The sequence below is a fragment of the Rhinoraja longicauda genome, chromosome 26, assembly GCF_053455715.1.
Source record: "Rhinoraja longicauda isolate Sanriku21f chromosome 26, sRhiLon1.1, whole genome shotgun sequence".
NCBI classification, from domain to species: Eukaryota; Metazoa; Chordata; class Chondrichthyes; order Rajiformes; family Arhynchobatidae; genus Rhinoraja; species Rhinoraja longicauda.
In genome coordinates this window covers 31,616,154-31,635,996 of record NC_135978.1, presented here as the reverse complement: position 1 = coordinate 31,635,996, position 19,843 = coordinate 31,616,154, and the positions used below count along the sequence as shown (strand labels likewise).

The window sequence follows — 19,843 nt, the reverse complement described above, 5'->3', positions numbered from 1 at the left end:
TGACTGTGAGACTGTGTGTGTGTGTGTGGGGGGGGGGTGTGACTGTGTGTGGGGTGTGTGTGTGAGACTGTGTGTGTGACTGTGTGTGGGGTGTGTGTGTGAGACTGTGTGTGACTGTGTGTGTGTGTGGGGTGTGTGTGTGTGGGGTGTGTGTGTGAGACTGTGTGTGGGGGGGGGGTGTGTGGGGTGTGAGTGTGACTGAGTGTGTGTGTGTGAGTGTGACTGTGTGACTGACTGTGTGTGAGTGTGTGTGTGTGTGGGGGGGTGTGTGGGGTGTGTGTGAGTGTGTGTGTGGGGGGGGGTGTGTGAGACTGTGTGTGAGACTGTGTGTGTGAGACTGGGGGGTGTGTGTGTGAGTGTGTGTGGGGGGGGGGTGTGTGTGAGTGTGGGGTGTGTGTGTGGGTGTGTGTGACTGTGTGTGTGTGAGTGTGCGCCGGCTGGGGTCTGAGCAGTCAGCCACAATGAGCCGGCCTGAAACCAGACACACTCCTTGTGTGGGGTTCGCTTGCAGCATTCACTCATTTCCTTCTGGTGGCGAGTTTCACTGGTTTTCGTGCACTGGGATTGGGTTAGCATAAAGAAAAGCCCCTTGCCTTTGTGCGTTTGTGTGAGAAAGAGAGAGAGAGAGAGAGAGAGAGAGGGAGAGGGAGAGGGAGAGATAGAGAATGTGAGAGAGAGGGAGGTAATGTGAGAGGGAGAGAGTGTGTGAGATAGGTAGAGTGAGAGTGTGTGTGACTGCAAGAAAGTGTGAGAGCATGTGTGTGTGTGAAAGTGCGTGTGGGAAAGTGTGTGTGTGTGACTGTACGTGTAACTATGTGATTATATGTGACACTGTGACAGTGTGTGCGCGTGAACGTGTGCGTGCGTGAACGTGTGTGTGTGCGCGTGACCGCATGTGTGTGACCGTATGACTGTGTGCGTGACTGCGTGTGTGTGACTGTGTGCATGATAGTGTGTGTGCGTGACCGCATGTGTGTGCGCATGTGACTGTGTGTGCGTGACCGCGAGTGTGTGACCGTGTGTGTGTGTGCGTGACTGCGTGTGTGTGACTGTGTGCATGATAGTGTGTGTGCGTGACTGTGTGTGTGAGTGACTGTGTGTGTGTGCATGATAGTGTGTGTGTGTGTGCGTGACTGTGTGTGACAATGTGTGTGTGTGACAATGTGTGTGCGTGACTGTGTGCTGTTTTTTGTTTGAGAGAGAGAGCGTGCGTGCGTGTGTCAGGGTACAGAGGAATTGGAAAGCCTGTCTAAAATTAAACTTGCTGGCAGAGTCGGCCTCCAACTCTCACTCTCCTGCCTCCTGACACCGTGCCAGGATTTTGTTTTGCGTTTGGAAAATGATTCCTCTTCTTTACCTCCTTGCTGTTTGCCTGACCCTCGCTGTGTGTGTGTCCCTCAGTATGTGTTCCCCCTTGTGTTTCTGGTGTCACTGGAAGAGCAGCATATGTGAAAACAGACAGGCGTGTGGAATCCCTTCCCCCTGCTGTCAGACATACCTTGCAGTGGCCCCATTCCCCAGTGACTTCCCCGGTCCACCATTCCCCACTGCATGGTTCCAGGAGGCAGCACCAGGCCCAAGGCCTTGCCCGTCAGGCCCAGGGCCTTGCCCGCACCCTCAGCTCCCCGAAGACAGGCACCAAAAAAGCAGGAGTAACTCAGCATCTCTGGAGAAAAAGAATAGGTGACGTTTTCGGGTCGAGAACCTTCTTCAGCAACATCTTCCCCTCTAAACCTATCCTATCCCTGTATCTAGGGTTGCCAACTGTCCCGTATTAGCCGGGACATCCTGTATTTTGGGCTAAATTGGTTTGTCCCGTACGGGACTGCCCTTGTCCCGTATTAATAATATAATAATAATATATTCCTTTATTCATCCCACACCGGGGAAATTTACAGCGTTACAGCAGCAAAGTAGATAGCTAGAGATCATTCATTATAAATAAAAGTAAAGACAAGGATAAATTGTCATCAGTTTACTGTGTATTTTAGATGTTATTGTTGACTCGTCTGCTGGGAGCAGTGCTGGTTGTGCAGTCTCACAGCAGCGGGAAGGAAGGACCTCCTATATCTCTCCTTCACGCACTTGGGGTGAAGGAGTCTGTCACTGAAGGAGCTACTCAGTGCAGTGACAGTGTCCGGCATGGGGTGGGAGTCGTTGTCCAGCAACGATGTTAGCTTTGCCATCATCCTCCTCTCTCCCACCACCTGCACTGAGTCGAGGAGACAACCCAGGACAGAGCTGGCCTTCCTGACCAACTTGTCGAGTCTCTTCCCTTCCGCCGCTGAGATGCTGCAGACCACTCCATAGAAAATGGCCGATGCAACCACCGTGTTGTAGAAGGTCCTTAGGAGTGTCCCCTGCACTCCAAAGGACTTGAGTCTCCTCAGCAGATAAAGTCTGCTCTGGCCCTTTCTGTATAGCGCATCAGTGTTTTGTGTCTGGTGGATGGTGAGCGCTGTAGGCCCGGACAGTGTAGGTCCAGAGGCCCGAGCGCCGCCTAACGGAGGTTGCTTAGCAACCCGCCTCCCGCCCGGGCGGCCGCCATTGGTGGAGCGGGAGCACATGGCCGCTGGCTGGGTGAGTTCACGTGGGGCGCGGGGCGGTGACGTCACCTTGTCCCTTATTTGGGAGTGAGATAGTTGGCAACCCTACCTGTACCTGTCTAATTGTTTCTTAAACGTTGTGATAGTACCTGCCTCGATGACCTCAGCTAAGGATAGTAGGTATATTGTACGAGCTGCTGGAGGAGGTAGTTGAGGCAGTTACAGGGATAGGATAGGTTTAGAGGGGGGGGGGGGGATGGTGCTGTAGGAGGGTCCCGACCCGAAACGTCACCCATTCCTTCCCTTCAGAGATGCTGCCTGTCCCGCTGAGTTACTCCAGCATTTTGTGTCTATCTTTGGTTTAAACCAGCATCTGCTGTTCCTTCCTACACCCTTCAGCTCCCCACCTGCCTGGGTTGTGTTTGGGACGTTTTTGCAGCAAACTTTGCAACCGGGAAGGGGAGGAGGGATTGAAGTTGCATTTCCCTAGCGCCTGTCATGGCCCGGACAGTGAGATGTCGCCTTGGGTAAAATGAAGCCTCGGAACCCAAGATTGACCACATTTTGAATTTGGATTGGACATACGTAACTGGGACATGCCTTTATTTGTATGAACGAAGTAACTGGGGAGAAGGTGATCTTATAGAAATGTATAAGATCATGACAGAAATAGAACGGGTAAATGCGCTGGGGCGGCACGGTGGCGCACTGGTAGAGTTGCTGCCTTACAGCGCCAGAGACCCGGGTTCGATCCTGACTACGGGTGCTGTCTGTACGGAGTTTGTACGTTCTCCCCTTGACTGTGTGGGTTTTCTCCGGGTGCTCCGGTTTCCTCCCACACTCCAAAGACGAACAGGTTTGTAGGTTAATTGGCTTCAATAAAAATTGTAGATTGTCCCTGGTGTGCAGGATAGTGCCGGTGTACGGGTTGATCGCTGATCAGCACAAACTCAGTGGGCCGAAGGGCCTGTTTCCATGCTGTAGCTCTAAACTACTGTTTTAGAACTACTGTGTTCTGCGTACACAAAGTACCATTTTATTTGTTGTTCCCTTCCCCTCTCTGCTAGACTATTCCCATTCTGTCTTTCTTTGCGTCTGGAGGAAAGAAGATTTTGCATTTCTGTGCTCCTATTTCATTGCTGTGGCACATTTAATTTAGTTTAGAGATAGTTTAGTGTGGAAGCAGGCCCCACAGCCCAACCGAGTCATTAGTTCATCTGTTCCTACGTTATTGCAGCAGAATTAGGCCATTCGGCCCATCAAGTCTTCTCTGCTATTCAATCATCTTTCCCCTCTCAACCCCGTCCTCCTGCCTTCTCCCCATAATCCCTCACGCCCACACTAATGAAGATTCTATCAATCTCTGCCATATAAATATCCATTGACGGCCCCCACAGCCGTCTGTGGCAATGAATTCCACAGATTCAGCACCCTCTGACTAAAGGAATTCCTCCTCATCTTTCTAAAGGTACGTCCTTTTATTCTGAGGCTGTGCCCTCTGGTCCCAGACTCTTCCACTAGTGGAAACGTCCTCTCCGCATCCACTCTATCCAGGCTTTTCGCTATTCTGTACGTTTCAATGAAGTCCCCACCTCATCCTTCTAAACTCCAGCGATTACAGGCCCTGTGCCATCAAAAACCCTCGTCATAGGTTAACCCAGTCATTCTTGGGATCATTCTTGGAAACCTCTGGATTCTCTCCAGAGCCAGCACATCCTTCCTCAGTTGTGGGGCCCAAATCTCTGAGCACCAACCAGCAATCACTAGTTCTATCCTACATACTGGGAGCCATTTAACATACAACCCTGTACGTTTTTGGGACCGTGGGAGTAAACCGGAGCACCTGGAGAAAATCCACACGGTCACGGGGAGAACGTGCAAACTCTGCACTGACAGCTCCTGAGGTCAGGATCGAACTGGGGTCTCTGGCACTGTGAGGCAGCAGCTCTACTGCTGTGCTACTGTGCGATCCTTTCAGACGAGTTTTGTGGTGTTGCTGAATCAGTAACTAGCTGGACGTGCAGACTGCTGTTTTGAAGTGAGCGGCAGAAACCATGAGATCTCACAATGAGACCACGACCAAGCAACAAGTTGACGTGTGTTTGGTTAGTGTTTGGTGCTGTTTCATAAGTTCATATGTTCTTGGAGCAGAATGAGGCCATTCAGCCCATCAAGTCTACTCCGCCATTCAATCGTGGCGCATCTATCGTAGACACAGATTGCTGGAGTAACTCAGTGGGTCAGGCAGCATCTCGGGAGATGACGTTTCGGGTCGAGACCCTTCTTCAGACTGATGTTAGGGGAACCTCCCCCTCCCCCTCCCCTGACATCAGTCTGAAGAAGGGTCTCGACCCGAAACATCACCCATTCCTTCTCTCCCGAGATGCTGCCTGACCCGCTGAGTTACTCCAGCAATCTGTGTCTACCTTCAATTTCAACCAGCATCTGCAGTTTTGTTTCCTACACATGGCTGATCTATCTCCTAACCCCATTCTCCTGCCTTCTCCCCATAACCCCTGACACCCGTACTAATCAAGAATCGATGTATTTCTGCCTTAAAAATATCCATTGGCCTGCACAGCCTTCTGTGGTATCATTGATGATCAGCCATTGAATGGCGGTGCGTACAGGCTCGAAGGGCCGAATGGCCTACTCCTGCACCTATTGTCTATTGCGTCTCTTTTGATGAGGAACAGAAGCCATGGCAATGGAACACTAGTTCTCTGCCTTTTGTCCTCACCACCAGAAGTTTAAAGTTTAGTTCATTGTAACGTGCACCGAGGTACAGTGAAAAGCTTTTGTTGCGTGCTACCCAGGCAACGGAAAGACAACACATGATTACAATTGAGCCGTCCACAGTGTACAGATAGATACAGGATGAAGGGAAAAACGTTTAGTGCAAAGTAAAGTCCGATCAAAGACAGTCCGAGGGTCTCCAATGTGGTGGATAGTAGCTGAGGACCGCTCGCTCGTTAGTGATAACATGGCTCAGTTGCCTGATAACAGCTAGAAAGAAACTGTCCCTGAATCTGGAGGTGTGCGTTTTCACACTTCTGTACCTTTTGCCTGATGGGAGAGGGGAGAAGAGGGAGTGGCCGGGGTGAGACTGGTCCTTGATGATGGTGCTGGCCTTGCCGAGGCAGCGTGACGTGTAGATGGAGTCAATGGAAGGGAGGTTGGTTTGTGTGATGGTCCGGGCTGCGTCCACAACTCTCTGCAATGTCTTGCGGCCTTGTCAGCGTGGCCCTTGTTTCCCAGAATAAGAGGAGACTGTTGCAAAGTGCCTGTGCCCGAGATATCCAACTGCTGCACTAAATGTGCTTTCTGATACGGTTGAAGGCAAAGTCCTATGATGCTGTCACACCGGCTACGTACACTATGCCACCGTGGCCAGTGTTTCAGTTAGACACAGCATGGAAACAGGCCCCTATTTGTCCACGCCGACCATCGATCGCCCGTACACACTAATTCGATGTGATCCCACTTTTTCGTCCACTCCCTCCACACGAGAGTGCAGTTTGTACCCACGTTAGGGGCAGCCTGAATAAGGGTCCCGACCCGAAACACTCGCCTATCCACGGTCTCCAGATGTGCTGCCTGGCCCGCTGAATTGGTCCAGCACTTTGTGTCTTTTGAATCGAGTTTATTGTCACGTGTTCCAAGGTACAGTGAAAATATTTTGATGCATGCTAACCAGTTAGTGGAAAGACCTTGTATGATTACAGTGCACAGTGCACAGATACAACTTGCAGGATTTTGTAAATCGGCACCTGCCGTTCCCGAGTCCAGGCTCGTTCCATGTTATCCCACTTCCCAACCCACTCCCGACACACTAGGGGGCAATTTACAGAGAGCCAATTGACCTACAAACCTGCACGTCTTTGGGATGTGGGAGGGGAAACCGGAGCACCCGGAGGAAACCCACGCGGTCACAGGGAGAACATACAGACTCGGTCCAGGCAGCACCCGTGGTCAGGATGGAACTCGAGTCTGTCTGCCTTGGCCCAGGGATTACAATGTCACAGTGTGGAGCTTCCTGTGGAGCTTCAATGCTTTATTGCCACATGTGACCAGTCACAGTGAAAGTCTCTGCTTGCACACCCAAGGTATACGAATAGTCGCCCATAAAGGACGCTGACAAAGTTACAACCCCCCCCCCAATTGTCCATTGTTCTCCCCCTCCCCCTCCCTCATGGCGATCCTCCCCCTCCTCCCCCCCCTCACGGTGGTCCCCCCCCCACGCCGGCTCCTCCTTTGTTCCTTCCCCCGGCAGCGGCGTCCTCACTTCCACGTGTCCGTCCTCGTCCGTCGGTCGGCGCCATCATCGACCGCCGCACCGACCTCTCTGCTAACGCTGCCGGGTCCCCACCGCACGCCTCCATGGCCCCGACCCAGGCCCCACAGACCCAGGCCCCACAGGCCCCAGAGACCCAGGCCCCGACCACAGGCCCAGGCCCCGACCACAGGCCCCAGAGACCCAGGTCCTGACCAAAGGCCCAGGCCCCACAGGCCCAGGCCCCACAGACCCAGGCCTCAGCCACAGGCCCCACAGACCCAGGCCCCACAGACCCAGGCCCCACAGACCCAGGCCCCACAGACCCAGGCCCCACAGACCCAGGCCCCACAGACCCAGGCCCCAGCCACAGGCCCCACAGCCACAGGCCCCACAGCCACAGGCCCCACAGACCCAGGCCCCACAGACCCAGGCCCCACAAACCCAGGCCCCAGCCGCGGGTCACCCAGACCCAGGCCCCACAGGCCCAGGCCCCACAGACCCAGGCCCCACAGACCCAGGCCCCACAGACCCAGGCCCCACAGTCCCAGGCCCCACAGACCCAGGCCCCACAGACCCAGGCCCCACAGACCCAGGCCCCACAGACCCAGGCCCCACAGACCCCACAGACCCAAGCCCCAGCCACGGGCCCCACAGACCCAAGCCCCACAGACCCAGGCCCCAGCCACGGGCCTCACAGACCCAGGCCCCACAGGCCCCGGCCCCAGCCACAGGCCCTACAGACCCAGGCCCCAGCCACGGGCCTCACAGACCCAGGCCCCACAGGCCCAGGCCCCAGCCACAGGCCCTACAGACCCAAGCCCCAGCCACGGGCCCCACAGACCCAAGCCCCACAGACCCAGGCCCCAGCCACGGGCCTCACAGACCCAGGCCCCACAGGCCCCGGCCCCAGCCACAGGCCCTACAGACCCAGGCCCCAGCCACGGGCCTCACAGACCCAGGCCCCACAGGCCCAGGCCCCAGCCACAGGCCCTACAGACCCAGGCCCCAGCCGCAGGCCCCACAGACCCAGGCCCCACAGGCCCAGGCCCCAGCCACGGGCCCCACAGACTCAGGCTAGTATCCTGACTATGGGAAAGCATCCAGAGAATTGGCCTCCACTGCCTTCTGAGGCAGAGAATTCCACAGATTTACAACTCTCTGACTGAAAAAGTTTTTCCTCATCTCTGTTCTAAATGGCCGACCCCTGCTCCTCTTGATGTTGAGTTCAATGTAAACACGGTATCTCAGTTGAGATGCAGTACCACAGAATTCTCCGACTGCTACACGAACAGCCATCATTTTCTTTGGATGTCCTGTGTGCTTGCAGTGCCTCCCACTCTGCCTGTTTCCCTTCCTGGGGACAATGGGCTTCATTATGTCCTCCCACACTGTCTGACCCAGTGATATTTTTCTTTGAATTAATCGCGGGTCTGTTTTGAGGAACTGATATATTTTGGACTGGTCTCCCACATCCTCATGTGTAGGAAGGAACTGCAGATGCCGGCTTAGACCGAAGGTAGCCCACAGAGAGGACGTGCAAACTCTGTACAGACAGCACCCGTAGTCAGGATCGAACCCGGGTCTCTGGCGCTGTGAGGCAGCAACTCTACCGCTGCGCCATGGCGCCGCCATTGGGCCCCAAGATCCCTGTTGTTAATGCGGTTAAGGGTCAAGCCATTAATTGTATATTTTCCCAGTTAAAAGGGTCTAAGAAAATAGGATCACATGGGAGTGACCACTGCTGATACCACGGGCTGTTTCATCCCGTCAGAGTCCGTGAGGAACAAAGTCCCTTGTTAAATGGTCAGCGTGAGAACAACAATGGGCTTTTCCAGTGCACAGTTATCAGAAGTTCCTCTGTTCCCTTTGATGGAAAGCTAGTTATAGTCAAAGTGTGCAGGAAGGAACTGCAGATGCTGTTTATACACTGAAGATTGACACAAAATGCAGGAGCATCTCTGGAGTTAAAGAATAGGTGCTGTTTCGGGGTGATAGGCTGGGGTAGTCAGGATGGAGCCGAGTCTCTCGGTGCTGTGAGGCAGCAACTCTGCTGGGACACCTGGGGCTCATTGACTTTGGTAAAAATTGTAAATCGTCCCTTTGCGAGACCCTTCTTCAGACTAAACCTTTGTCTAAGTGGACACAGATGGAGATCAAAGCTGAATGAACCATATCATTCACTCACTAAATCACTGGATAGTTTCACCATTCCTCATTGCTCCAGACCGCTGAGTGTTGTTGACAGGCTTGGGGCTTTATACTTTGTTTTATTTTTCTCTCCTCGCCCCTGCAGAAGTAAAATCTCAGGCCTTTGCTGTTAGAGAGGATTAGCAAAAGGATCAGCGAAGACTTTCTGTTTTGCATTCCGAGGATGGCGCAGCGGTTGAAAGAATTTAGTTCTTAGCTTGAATGAATTAGCAGAGGCTGCACTGATCACGCGATGGGGCGGCCCCTTAAAGTCAGTGCAGCTGCCCCTTACACGGAGTTAGTCCAGTGGTGGACGCCGCTGAGTCCAGTCCCAGACAACAGGGAGCTAAAGGAGGAGGTAGGGACTAAATGCCGGAGTAACTCAGCGGGTCAGGCAGCCTCTCGGGAGAGAAAGAATGGGTCAAGAGGCTGTCTTGAGGAAAGATGTGCTGGCGCTGGAGAAGGCTCAGAGGAGGTTTACGAGAACGACCCCCGGGAATGAATGGGTTACCATACGATGAGCATTTGATGGCACTGGGCCTGTACCCGCTGGAGTTTAGAAGGATGAGAGGGGGATCCTCATTGGAACCGACCGGATAGTGAAAGGCCTGGATAGAGTGTGTGTGGAGAAGATGTTTCCACTAGTGGGAGAGTCTAGGACTAGAGGGCACAGCCTCAGTATAAAAGGATGATCCTTTAATATGGAGATGAGGAGGAATTTCTTCAGTCAGAGGGTGGCGAATCTGTGGAATTCTTTGCCCTGAAGGCTGTGGAGGCCGGGTCAGTGGATATTTTTAAGGCAGAGATAGATGGATTTCTGATCAGTACGGGTGTCAGAGGTTATGGGGAGAAGGCAGGAGAATGGGTTTAGGAGAGAGAGATAGATCAGCCATGATTGAATGGCAGAGTAGACTTGATGGGCCGAATGGCCTAATTCTATTCCTATTGCTTATGAAATTGTCAAATTACACTGCGTGTTCCTGGATTAAATCTGGGCACAGTCGTGTTTGAGTTAATGTATGTATTTAGTTTAGTTTAGAGATACAGCGCGGAAACAGGCCCTTCGGCCCACTGAGTCCACGCCGACCAGCGATCCCCGCACACTAACACTATCCGACACACACTGGGGACAATTTACAATTTTACCGAAGCCAATTAACTTACAAACCTGTACGTCTTTGGAGTGTGGGAGGAAACTGGAGCACCCGGAGAAAACCCATGCAGGTCACGGGGAGAAAGTACAAACTCTGTACAGACAGCGCCCAGGGTCGGGATCCAACCTGGATCTCGTGCTGTAAGGCAGCAACTCTACCGCTGCGCCACCGTACTGCCCATTAGTCTGAAGTGGTAAATTACTGCGTTATTAGATATAAATTCTTGCTGGTCTAGAGTTAATCAGGACGAGAGTGGCAATTAAACGTGTTGTCTGCTGGTCAGGCCTTCAAGTTAGGCCTGGCCCACTGAGTCCACACTGACCACTCGATCACTAGTTCACACCAGTTCTATGTTATCCCGCTTTCTCATCTATTCCTAACACATTAGGGGCAATTTACAGAGAGTCATTTAACCTACAAACCCGCACATTGTAGGGATGTGGGAGAAAACTGGAGGAGACCCGTGCTGTCTCAGGGAGAGCGTGCAAACTCCGCACACAGGCAGCACCCGAGGTCAGGATAGAACCTGGGTCTCCGGCGCTGTGAGGCAGCGGCTCTACCCGCTGCGCCACCGTGCCGCCCCATCTCCCATTGCCCTTAAGGCTCCATACCGTTCATTGGAAGTTCAGTGCTGTCAACCTTCAGTGTGTTCAGTTTTGGGCACCATGTTATAGGAAAGATGTTGTCTAGCTCGAAAGAATGCAGACAAGATTTACCAGGACTCGGGGGCCTGAGCTGCAGGGAGAGGTTGAGCAGACATGGACTCTGCTCCTTGGAGCGCAACAGGATGAGGGGGTGATCTAATAGAGGTGTACAAAATCATGAGAGGAATTGATCTGGGAAACCCATAGTGTAGGAAAATAACTGCAGATGCTGGTACAAATTGAAGGTATCACAACATGCTGGAGTAACTCAGTGGGTCAGGCAGCATCTCTGGAGAGAAGGAATGGATGACGTTTCGGGTCGAGACCCTCTTCAGACTGATGACTCATAGAGTCTCTTGCACAGAGTACAGGAATCGAGAACTAGAGGACATAGGTTTAAGGTGAGAGGGAAAAGATTTAATAGGAACCCGAGGAGTAACTTTTTCACTCAAAGGTGGTGGGTGTATGGAACGAGCTGCCAGAGGAGGTAGTTGAGGCTGGGACTATCTCATCGTTTAAGAAACAGTTGGACAGGTACATGGATAGGACAGGTTTAGAGGTGATATGGGCCAAATGCAGGCATGTGGGACTAGTGCAGCTGGGACATGTTGGCCGGTGTGGGCAAGTTGGGCCGAAGGGACTGTTTCCACGCTGTATGACTCTTATGTTCTTTATGAAAGACAAGAAATATCAACTCCACATTTGCCTTTGTCTACTTTGGAACAGGTCTGCCTTCTATTCCTGTCTAGCGCTGACTTCAGGCAACGTTAATGCTCAATGTAGCTGCCTTCTATTGAATAACATCAATAATGTGGCTGGTGTTTGCTTAGCTTGGCTCCTGCTGCAACCAGGGGTTGCCAACTTCCTCACTCCCAAATAAGGGACAAAGGGTGACGCCACCGTCCCGCGCGCCCCACGTGGCCTCATCCAGCCAGCGGCCACGTGCTCCCGCTCCACCAATGGCGGCCGCCATTGATGGAGCGGGAGCACGTGGCCGCTGGCTGGGTGAGGCCACGTGGGGCGCGGGGCGGTGGCGTCACCCTTTGTCCCTTATTTGGGGAGTGAGGAAGTTGGCAACCTTACTAGTACGGGACAAGGGCGGGACAAACTAATATAGCCCAAAATACGGGACGCCCCGTCTAATACGGGACAGTTGGCAACCCTCGCTGTAACCCAGGGCTGCTCCAGGCAACGTCTGAGGGTCCCTCTCTCCACCTCCAACCTTCCCACCTGTTTTGAAACAAATGATAATGTTTAAAATCTCCACAGAGGTTTTCCCGAGCGGAGTAAAGCTGATTCTTGACTTACGCGGCGTGGCATAATGGTTAGGTTGTTGGATGGGGAGCATACGTTGTGTGCCATTGATGCAGAGACGCGAGTTCAAATCCCACCGTGGCAGCTTCGTTTAGTTTACAGATACAGCGTGGAAACTGGCCCCTCGGCCCATCGAGTCCGTTCTGACCAGTGATAATCCCGTACAATAGACAATAAACAATAGGTGCAGGAGGAGGCCATTCGGCCCTTCGAGCCTGTACGCACCGCCATTCAATGTGATCATGGCTGATCATTCACAATCAGTACCCCGTTCCTGCCCTCTCCCAATAACCCCTGACTCCGCTATCCTTAAGAGCTCTATCTAGCTCTCTCTTGAATGTATTCAGAGAATTGGCCTCCACTGCCTTCTGAGGCAGAGAATTCCACAGAATCACAACTCTCTGACTGAAAATGTTTTTCCTCATCTCCGTTGTAAATGGCCGACCCCTTATTCTTAAACTGCGTCCGCCATTGGTGGAGCGGGAGCACGTGGCCGCTGGCTGGGTGAGGTCACGTGGGGCGCGGGGCGGTGACGCCACCCTTTGTCCCTTATTTGGGAGCGGGGAAGTTAGCAACCCTACATGGAATGGAACACTGAAATTCTGACTTGAAGCAGCACAACAGGTTTGTAAACACGGTACTTAGTAGATAATATCATAAACCAACATTACAAAAAGTTCAATTAAAATAACAATATAGTGCAAAAATCAAAAGAAAGCCCAAAGTTCCTAGTGCAACCCAGGCCGTTGGTAGTTTGGTGTTTAGTTGGAGGTGGTTGTGTATGCCCCATCAACAGATAATAATAAAAAATGCTTTGACATCCAAATCTAGTCAGACACAAAATGCAAAGTAACAGTGGGTCAGGCAGCATCCCTGAAGAAAATAAATGAATTGGTGACATTTTGTGTCGGAACGCTCCTTTACACTGCAAGATAGGGCGCAGCGGTAGAGTTGCTGCCTCACAGCGCCAGAGATCCGGACTACTGGTGCTGTCCACACAGAGTTTGTACGTTCTCCCCGTGACCGCGTGGGTTTTCTCCAGGTGCTCCGGTTTCCTCCCATGCTCCAAAGTTGTACTGGGTTTGTAGGCTAATTGGCTTGGTACAATTGTAAATCGTCCCTCGTGTGTGTAGCATAGCGTTGGTGTGCGGGGATCGCTAGTCGGCACGGTCTCGGTGGGCTGAAGGGCCTGTTGCCACGCTGTATCTCTAAACTAAACCAAATGGAGAAGGCCAGTTATGATGCTTAATGTTTTTATTTTGCAGCGGGTGGAGCTGCTGCCTCACAGCATCGGAGACCCGGGTTCGATCCTGACCTCGGGTGCTGTCTGTGCGGAGTTTGCACGTTCCCCCTGTGACCTGCGTGGGTTTCCTCTGGTTTCCCACATCCCTACGACGCACGGGTTTGTAGGTTAATTAGCTTCTGTAAATAACCCCTCGTGTTTCGGGAGTGGATGTGAAAGTGGGATAACATAGAGCTGGAGTGTGAACGGATGATGGATGGTCAGCGTGGACTCAGTGGGCCGAGGCTTCAGTGCTCTATCGCTCTTGGCCTTCATGCTGTTGAATGTCTTTTTCATTTCACTGCAATTGACATTTGGAACTAATCATTTGAATGCACACGATGGCATTCCGAGAAGTATTAGCACAGGAGGAAGCTGACTCATAGCATTTGCTGGATTTAAACCGCACTGGAAGTGTTGTTGAGGGGCTCACTGCCCCCTTTGCTCCGAAACGCAGGGGGATTTCACCGCATGAGAGCGCTGTGTGCAGGCATCGACAGGCCGGGCAGCTGTGCGCTGATGCATGACTTGATGTAGCTGTGTTAGTCTCAGACCACGTCCTGGTAAGTTAAGATCAATAGACAATAGGTGCAGGAGTAGGCCATTCGGCCCTTCGAGCCAGCACCGCCATTCAATGTGATCATGGCTGATCAAGGGTGGCACGGTGGCGCAGCGGCAGAGTTGCTGCCTCACAGCGTCAGAGACCCGGGTTCCATCCCGACTACGGGCGCTGTCAAAATACGTACTACGGAGTTTGTACGTTCCCCTCGTGACCTGCGTGGGTTTTCCCCAGGAGCTCCAGTTTCCTCCCACACTCGTTTGTTGGCTAATTTGGCTATGGTAAAAATGACACATTGTCCATTAGTGTGTGTAGGATAGTGCTACTGTGCAAGGAAAATAACTGCAGATGCTGGTATAAATCGAAGGTATCACAAAATGCTGGAGTAACTCAGCAGGTCAGGCAGCATCTCAGGAGAGAAGGAATGGCTGACGTTTCGGGTCAAGACCTTTCTGGTCGGCGCGGACTCAGTGGGCCGAGGGGCCTGTTTCCGTGTTGTGTCTCTAAACTAAACTAATGTAAGCTAGGATGAAAGTAGTTGAGTATTTGTTTTCTGGTTCCGTGCTCTTGCAAACGGGCAGTTTTAGTTTTAGTTTTTGAGATGCAGTGTGGAAACAGGCCCTGCGGCCCACCAAATCCATGCCAACCAGCGATCACCCCGCCCACTAGCACTATCCCACACACACCAGGGACAATTTATAATCTTCTATCCTACACACTGGGGACCATTTACAGAAACCAATTAACCTTCAAACCTGCACATCTTTGGGATGTGGGAGGAAACCGGAGCACCCGGAGAAACTCCACATGGTCACGGGGAGAACATGCAAACTTCGTACAGACAGCACCCGTAGTCAAGATTGGGCGGCACGGTGGCGCAGCGGTAGAGTTGCTGCCTACAGCGAATGCAGCGCCGGAGACTCGGGTTCGATCCAGACTACGGGTGCTGTACTGTACGGAGTTTGTACGTTCTCCCCGTGACCTGCGTGGGTTTTCTCCGAGATCTTCAGTTTCCTCCCACACTCCAAAGACGTACAGGTTTGTGGGTTAATTGGCTGGGCAAATGTTTAAAAAAATTGTCCCTAGTGTGTATAGGATAGTGTTAGTGTGCGGGGATCGCTGGGCGGCACGGAACCGATGGGCCGAAGGGCCTGTTTCCGACCTGTACCTCTAAACTAAACTAAAGTAAACTAAACTAAACTAAACTAAACGGGGTTTCCTGATTTAAGTGCAGACATTTGTTTTCTAACAAATCACAAAAGATTACTGGACACAGATTGCATAACGACGAGCTGAGGCCTAGCTGGTGGAGTTTGGTGATGAGCTTGGTGGGGATGACCGTGTTGATGGCAGAGCTATAGTCTATCAATAGCATCCTCACTTACGTGCCCTGTCTCTCCAGGTGAGTCAGGACAGTGTGAAGAGCCAGAGAGATGGCATCCACTGTGGATCTGTTTGCCCTGTATGCGAATTGATGCGAGTCCAGTGAGTCAGGAATGCTGGATTTGATGTGTGAGAGGACCAGCCTTTCAAAGCACTTCATGAATATCGGAGTCACCCCATTCCTTCTCTCCAGAGATGCTGCCTGACCCGCTGAGTTACTCCAGCATTTTGCGTCTACCTTCGATTTAAACCAGCATCTGCGGTTCTTTTTCCAGCAGCGAGAAGCTTTTTTATTCGCTCTATCCAGTCAACAAAAAGACTAGACACGATTACCATCAAGCCATCCAGTGTACAGATGAAGCCATAATGTTTAGTGCAAGGGAAAGTCCGATTAGTCCAACAGTTTGAAGGTTTCCAATGAGGTAGATGGGAAGTCAGAACCAACCACTCTCTAGTCCCTCTGAGTTACTCCAGCATTTTGTGTCTTTATTCGGTGTAAAACAGCATCTGCAGTTCCTTCCTACACTCTCTAGTTGTTGTCAACATGGTTCAGTTGCCTGATAACAGCTGGGAAGAAACTGTCAACGGAAATACTATATATGATTACAATCGAGCCGTCCACAGTGTGCAGATACAGGATAAAGGGAATAACGTGATTAACATTTAGTGCAACATAAAGTCCAGTAAGTCCCATCAAAGATAATACACAGGGGTCTCCAGTGAGGTAGATAGTAGCTCAGGACCGCTCTCTAGTTGGTGACAGGATGGTTCAGTTGCCTGATAACAGCTGGGAAGAAACAGTCCCTGAATCTGGACAATAGACAATAGGTGCAGGAGTAGGCCATTCAGCCCTTCGAGCCAGCACCGCCATTCAATGCGATCATGGCTGATCACTCTCAATCAGTACCCCGTTCCTGCCTTCTCCCCATACCCCCTCACTCCGCTATCCTTAAGAGCTCTATCCAGCTCTCTCTTGAAAGCATCCAACGAACTGGCCTCCACTGCCTTCTGAGGCAGAGAATTCCACACCTTCACCACTCTCTGACTGAAATAGTTCTTCCTCATCTCCGTTCTAAATGGCCTACCCCTTATTCTTAAACTGTGGCCTCTTGTTCTGGACTCCCCCAACATTGGGAACATGTTTCCTGCCTCTAATGTGTCCAATCCCCTAATTATCTTATATGTTTCAATAAGATCCCCCCTCATCCTTCTAAATTCCAGTGTATACAAGCCTAATTGCTCCAGCCTTTCAACATACGACAGTCCCGCCATTCCGGGAATTAACCTAGTGAACCTACGCTGCACGCCCTCAATAGCAAGTGTGCGTTTTCACACTTCTGTACCTCTTGTCTGATGGGAGAGGGGAGAAGAGGGAGTGACCGGGGTGAGACTGGTCCGTGATGATACTGCTGGCCTTGCCGAGGCAGCGTGAGATGTGGGCGAGTTGGTACAATGTGTGGAGAGTAAAACAGGCCCAGTGTAAATGTTTAGGAAGGAACTGCAGATGCCGGTTCATACCGAAGATGGACACAAAATGCTGGAGTAACTCAGCGGGTCAGGCAGCATATCTGGAGAAAAGAAATGGGTGATGTTTCGGGTCGAGACCCTTCTTCAGATGCGAAAAAGGGTCCTGACCCAAAACGTCACCCATTCCTTCTCTCCAGAGGGCGGTCACGGTGGTGCAGCGGTAGAGTTGCTGCCTTACAGCGCTTGCAGCGCCGGAGACCCGGGCTCCATCCTGACTACGGGTGCTGTCTGTGCGGAGTTTGTACGTTCTCCCCGTGACCGCGTGGGTTTTCCACGAGATTTTCGGTGTCCTCCAGCATTCCAAAGACGTGCAGGTACGCAGGTAAATTAGCTTGTTAAATGTAAAAATTGTCCGTAGTGTGTGTAGGATAGTGTTAATATGGGGGTCGGGGGAGGGTCGCACGGACTAGGTGGGCCAAAGGGCCTGTTTCCACGCTGTATTTCTAAACTAAACTAAACTATACTAAGATGCTGCCAGTCCCGCTGCGTTACTCCAGCATTTTGTGTCTATCTCTAGTATAAATGTATTTGTGTGCCTAAAGGGCCTGGTTCGTCATTGCACTGCAAATAAAAAATGTAAATCCATTCCCTAATATCCTAGAAATGTGGGGAAATTATTAAAATAAGTGAGTCTGCTGACGCACTAAATCAAAATACATCTGCAGTGCGGAACGGTTTATAGTCCCCGCAAGCTGAACTGTGCAGGATAAATCATAACACTAACTGTGAATCCTGCACAGCTTATTAGAACAGGGCGGCACGGTGGCGCAGCGGTAGAGTTGCTGCCTTACAGCGAATGCAGCGCTGGAGACCCGAGTTTGATCCTGACTACGGGTTGCTGTCTGTACAGAGTTTGTACGTTCTCCCCCGTGACCTGCGTGGGTTTTCTCCGAGATCTTCGGTTTCCTCCCACACTCCAAAGACGTACAGGTTTGTAGGTTAATTGCTGGGCAAATGTAAAAATTGTCCCCAGTGGGTGTAAGATAGTGTTAATGTGCGGGGATCGCTGGGCGGCGCAGACCCGATGGGCCGAAGGGCCTGTTTCCGACCTGTACCTCTAAAGTAAAGTAAACCTAAACTAAACTAAACGGGGTTTCCTGATTTAAGTGCAGACATTAACAAATCACAAAAGATTACTGGACACAGATTGCGATTGGCACCAAGTTCAGTTTAGTTTAGAGATACCGCATGGAAACAGGCCCCTCAGCCCACCGAGTCGGCGCCGACCAGCGATCCCAGCACACTAACACTACCCTACACACCAGGGACAATTTACACATACACCAAGCCAATTATCCTACAAGCCTGTACGTCTTTGGAGTGTGGGGGAAAAACCCGCGCTGGTCACGGGGAGAATATACAAACTCCGGACAGTTTGCCACGGACAGTACAAACTCCGTACAGACAGTACCTGTAGTCACGACCGAAGCTGGGTCTCTGGCGAGGAGAGGCAGTAGCTCTACCACTGTGCTACCCTTTGTGTGGCAGTTCTGTGCAAGTTTGGTCCCTGAAGTACCATCGCCTATCCATGTTCTCCAGAGATGCTGCTGATCTGCTGAGTTACTCCAGCACTCTGTGTCCTTTTGGTTTCCTTGTGCAAAATTGTGAATTGTCCCGAGTGTGTAGGATAGTGCTAGTGTACGGGGTGATCGCTGGTCGGCGAGGACCCGGTGGGCCGAAGGGCCTGTTTCCGCACGATGGTATCTCTACGGTGGTGCAGCAGTAGAAGCACTGCCTTACAGTACAAGAGGCCTGCGTTCGATCCCGTCTGTACGGAGTTTGTACATTCTCCCCGTGACCTGCGTGGGTTCTCTCCAAGATCTTCGGTTTCCTCCCATGTTTCCAAAGATGTACAGGTTTGTAGGTTAATTGACTTAGTGCAAATGTAAAAGTTGTCCCTAGTGTGTGTAGGGTAGTGTTAGTGTGCGGGGATCGCTGGTCGGCGTGGACTTGGTGGGACGAAGGGCCTGTTTCCGTGCTGTATCTCTAAAGTCTGAAGTCTAAAGTTTCTGTGTTTGTAATTATTATTTTGGAACAACTTGACTCCTAACCTTTGGCCTTTTTACCCTTAATCTGGATACAATTCAGTCTGTTTTGATGTGAAATTTCTCTAACATTGCCCCCTTGACCGCAGCTATGATGAGAAAAACAACGCGTAATCCACAGGGAAATATCCAGTGGTTTCCATTTAAGAAGCCAACCTCTTTTTTTAAATCAAAATAAATTGCCTTGCCCCTCATTTTTGATATTCCTTCCAACATGTTCGGAAGGCATGAGTAGTTCGCTGCAACCACAATGTGTTCTCACAGCCCTGAGTTGGCATTTAGCGATCGCTCGTTCACACTGGTTCCACGTTATCCCTCTTGCTCATCCACTCCATACAAAATATACAGAGGGGCCACTTGACCTATAAACCCGCACGTCTCTGGGACGTGGGAGGAAACCGGAGCACCCGGAGGAAACCCACGAGGTCACCGGGAGAACGTGCAAACTCCACCCGAGGTCAGGATCGAACCCGACTCTCTGGCGCTGTGAGGTAACGGCTCTACCGCTGCACCGTAAATGGAACTATCCCATGGATTTGCTGGGCCGAAGGGCCTAATTTCACGCCGTAGGACTCAACGGGAATCACAGGAGAACGTGGAAACTCCACACGGACAGCACCCGAGGTCAGGATCGAACCGGGGTCGCTGGTACTTGCGGGGCAGCGGCTCTGCCCGCTGTGCCACTGTGCTGCCACCCTGTTTTGTGTGACTGGTTGCATTCTGCCGATAGAGGGATGTGTTTAACATGGCCGACCAGTTCGAGATAAGCAAATGAGCAGACAGACAGACACGAAATGCTGGAGTAACTCAGCGGGGCAGGCAGCATCTCTGGAGAGAAGGAATGGGTGACATTTCGGAGGGCAAGACCCTTCTTCAGACCATGGAGGGGGAGCAGGAAGATGGGTTTGGATCCTCGAGCCCCATTT

General features: G+C 51.8%; 1 protein-coding gene across 2 annotated transcripts in view; it reads left to right on the top strand.

Moving 5' to 3' along the window:
• The window catches only part of cuedc1b (CUE domain containing 1b), a 93,518-nt gene that overhangs the window by 618 nt on the left and 73,057 nt on the right, over positions 1-19,843 (top strand). Inside the window, exon 1 of one of the 2 annotated variants that reach the window (XM_078422243.1) lies at positions 9,292-9,367. The exons of the other annotated variant lie outside the window; for it this stretch is intronic. The gene's annotated coding sequence lies outside the window, so the exon portion shown is untranslated. Of the gene's footprint in view, positions 1-9,291; positions 9,368-19,843 lie in introns of those variants that run through there. 2 annotated transcript variants of the gene reach the window in all.